Source organism: Ceratina calcarata, unplaced genomic scaffold, assembly GCF_001652005.2.
Source record: "Ceratina calcarata isolate Rehan_Ccalc_2016 unplaced genomic scaffold, ASM165200v1 scaffold509, whole genome shotgun sequence".
Classification (NCBI taxonomy): domain Eukaryota; kingdom Metazoa; phylum Arthropoda; class Insecta; order Hymenoptera; family Apidae; genus Ceratina; species Ceratina calcarata.
The window spans coordinates 8,280-12,169 of record NW_017175422.1 but is presented as its reverse complement, the minus strand read 5'-3'; positions in this window follow the sequence as shown (position 1 = coordinate 12,169).

The window sequence follows — 3,890 nt, the reverse complement described above, 5'->3', positions numbered from 1 at the left end:
TAATAATAGACGATGAGACAGAGTGTGATTGATGATTTTCGATCGGAAAATTGAAGTCTATAGGTAATACAGTACGTGCTAAAAACTATATGGGTACCTATGATACGCAATGATGATACGATATGAGGATTCGTAGCTTAATAAGGAGCGGCGTGAAACGGACTTAATATATAGTATAGGCGTCGTGAACCCTGCGCGCTAGAAGAGAGTGGATTTTATCAGTCGAGAGGCCTTCGGCCTTACTTCGAAACCATTAAGCCAGGCATTTATATGCAATCGAGGTCGTTAACTGCAGGAAGCGCCGGCGCGTATACAGAATGCCTCGACTGTGTGTCAAGATGTGACACACGTACTTCTGTTCTCTTCGCGTCTGGAACGCATGCAGGGCATTATTATATTATAGTCTAGCATCGTTCATCGTTCTTATTAATTGACGATAGAATCGGGTAGGAAATCCCAGACTACGGTTTAAATGAAACCTCATGATTCAGAATTAAAAATCGTATTCTTGAAAATCGAATAAGAAGAAATGATGTATCCATCAGTTTTTCTAAAAATGATCATTGTAATGAAGTACATAGGGTAGGAGAAAATAAGTGATTAAAGTTGAAATGAATTTGGAATAATTAAAAGGTTGCGATGTCGCGACATGTTCTCATCTGAGATGAAACACCACGACAATCATCAAGATAGTGCATTGGTCGAGTCGGAAAAGATCTGTCGCGGAAAAGGGGCTAAAGTTATGGTCATTAGCGTCAGCTTGTACACGCAGAAAGTTTGCGTTATCATTACAATTTACGTATGGACCTACATATGTATGGGAGGCATACAGACGTTACTTATGGTTGTACTTATGTACATGTATACATATGTACGGGCTGTATGTATGCAACGCGTAGTCTAGAGTCTAGACGCTAATCAAGGGAGGGCACGTGTGTCGTTTCTGTCGCCGTTTCTCTTTGCTTTGTTTCACTTTGAGCTTAGGGAGCGCTGCGAGTTCTCACAGGGAATGGCAAAGGAAAACGAGTTTCAAACGTCTCCGTTTAATTTAGTTGAAATTGGGTTTTTATTGAGTTCTTACATTTCACAAGAAGTAATTCGAATCAAAATTCTAGTCAATTTAAGGAAATAGCAATCGGTTCGTTACATCTAATTAATAAAATAATGGTAATCGTTATCTGCAACTTCAAGAATAGTAATCTTCTATTCTATATCTGATTCCGGTTTACCTGTTGTGAATTATAAACGGAAGTGATTCAGCTGACAAACACAAGCTGCTTCTAACGAGACAAAGTTCCCTGTTAATTACACTCGACCCTGAAAGCTTGATATAATTTCCTTCGGCGGCCGAGTAATTCATTCATTTTGTACGCCACTCTCGCGCTTTTGCAAATACAACTACAGTAATTAACATGTTTCATATGTATCGTCATTAAACATGTAATATTGATGAATTTTACTTTTTTTCTACATGCTTATAATTGTACTACAGTATTTTTTAGTCATATAGCAGAATTGTGTCCCTCTTTCCAATTATGTGACAATTACTCCCTATTTATGGTCGCATAAAATTTTCATTTTAACTTCCTACGAACGTAGGAATGTTTTCGCGTCCGAGATTTTCATAGAACCACCAATTGAACTTGGTAAATTCACTTGCATGGACGAGTTTACGGGAATTCCAGACGTAGTTTTCCTCCCTTCGACGAGGAACGAATCGTGCGTGAGATCAAGATACAGCCACGCGTGACTCGGTGTCGAACAGAGAGCCAAAGAATAGCTCTGGATCTCTGTATATCGGTTCCGTGCGAAACGGCCAGGCTGGCGTAATTAGTAACACATGTGGCTGGTAAACCCCGCCCATCGATAGACTGCCAGGCCGAAGAGAGGAAACTCTATGTTTGGTGAACCTGAGAAAACAGTATAACCGAAAACCATACTCGTTTTGTCAATAATTAACAATTATAGAAATTAAATTTAGTTTCGTATAATAAAAGATTCGTCTCATATTTATTTTCGAAGTACTTCAAATTGCATAATTTAGGGAACAATGAGCTATCAGAACGTTATACCGTCCCTTATTATTTTTTACTAAATGAATTCTGAAAAATAATTAGTTCGTAACTCGTAGGATGTTGATTTCGCGGTGGAATAATCAACGAAGGTAATTATGCAAGAGTTCGTATGTAACCTAGATGCGTTTCACAATTTCAACTGACTGTGCAGCCGTCTGCTCGAAAACATTTATGCTAATTACCATTGGAAATTATTCTTGCGGCCATCTCGGTTCCAAAGAAAAGAGGCTGGATCCTCTGGCACAGCTGCGCTCGTCGCGCGTCTCAATTAACAACGAACTTAGTCAGTGGGAGATACGCCAACGTAAGATTGTCACATGAAATTCAGGAAATCAGAGAATCTGTTCCCGATGCATTTGAATGCATTTCCCGATGTTGCGTCCTTAGTAGTAATACTTTGTACATAAAATATCTATTCAGTCAAATACATACTAACTTGTATCGTTCAATTATTTAATTTCGTAAGTAGATTTTCTTCGTTGCTGGCAGTTCCAAGCGAGTTGCAACCCTTTGTCCGCGGCGCTATTGGTTTCTTCAAAGTAGCTTGTTTAATTTCCAGGACGTGAATCCTCGTAAATAATTCGCATCCGTGTGCTGGGACGTTGGAAACTACCTAGCTATCCCATTGTCAGTTGGCTTGTTAATTTCGTTCGAGTACTCTCTTGTCCTTTCTACATTTCATAGCATACATAGCATTTCAGTTGAATAAATGAATTGTTAAAAACATTTTGCAATAATTTGTCAGCTTTTTTCTCATTTAGATCTCTGATGATCGTGGGAAATAAAAGTTGTGGCGAGAAAGGATTGAAATATTTTAAAATTGACGTAAGCTAGTAGGATTTCATGGTCTATAAATTGTATCAGAGCTAACGATCCATTCGTTAAGTTAAACAAAATGTACGTTCGTCTGGTGAAAAAGTCGGGCCACAAATTTGAGGTTTGGAGATAGCGGCGTGTGTAGAACGTTCGGCTATGTGCGAAAGCGAATTTCTATGGAAATCAGGGTTGCGATGCAAAACTGTTCGCTCTCGGTTGCACGGGAACTGTGCGAGCGCTGCGGCCTTTTTCCGCTGTCAGAGGTTTTCGTTCGGCTTGAAAAATTGTGTCCCACCGCTTTATGGAAATTTTGAGGAACACCGCCGACTGCGCCGACTGATAGCTTTCCTCCGCGTTTCTAACTAGCTTCCACGAGATCTCTTTTTGATCACTAAACTTCCCTCTGAACATTTTTTTCGTCAGTTTCCTTTGTGGGGCAGTCAACTTTCTTTTTCCTTTGTCAAGATACGTAACAGAGAATGAATTAAAGCTATGAATTTCATGTATTTAGTTTGCTCCCCCGTTTCCTATATTTTTTATGAATATACATATTTTATATACATTGCATGCAGCAATTTGCATTTGCATGACAAATTGAATTTAACAATTAGCCTTTTCCATTATTACTGGAATATATTAAATATAAATAATTATATAAACTTAGTATCATAACTCGAATATCTTTATTAAATTAATAATATGAAGACTGCGCAGTTGTTTCGTAATATCATTTACATACTTATTTATTTGGGAGAAACCGACGTCCTGCCCATGTACATCGGTTTGTTGGTTTAATAAGTTAGTCCAGTTTATTTCATTATTTCAGTGTTCTTCATGGCTCGTGTCGGGTTCACCGTAACAAATATTTACACGGGCCGCCAGGTTGTCACAGCCGGCTTTTTGGGCTCTAGCGCAAATTCATTTAAGCCCGCCCTTCACGAGAATACCTCATACCTTACCGCATGGCATTAGGACTTATACACAGTCGAGTGATTTATA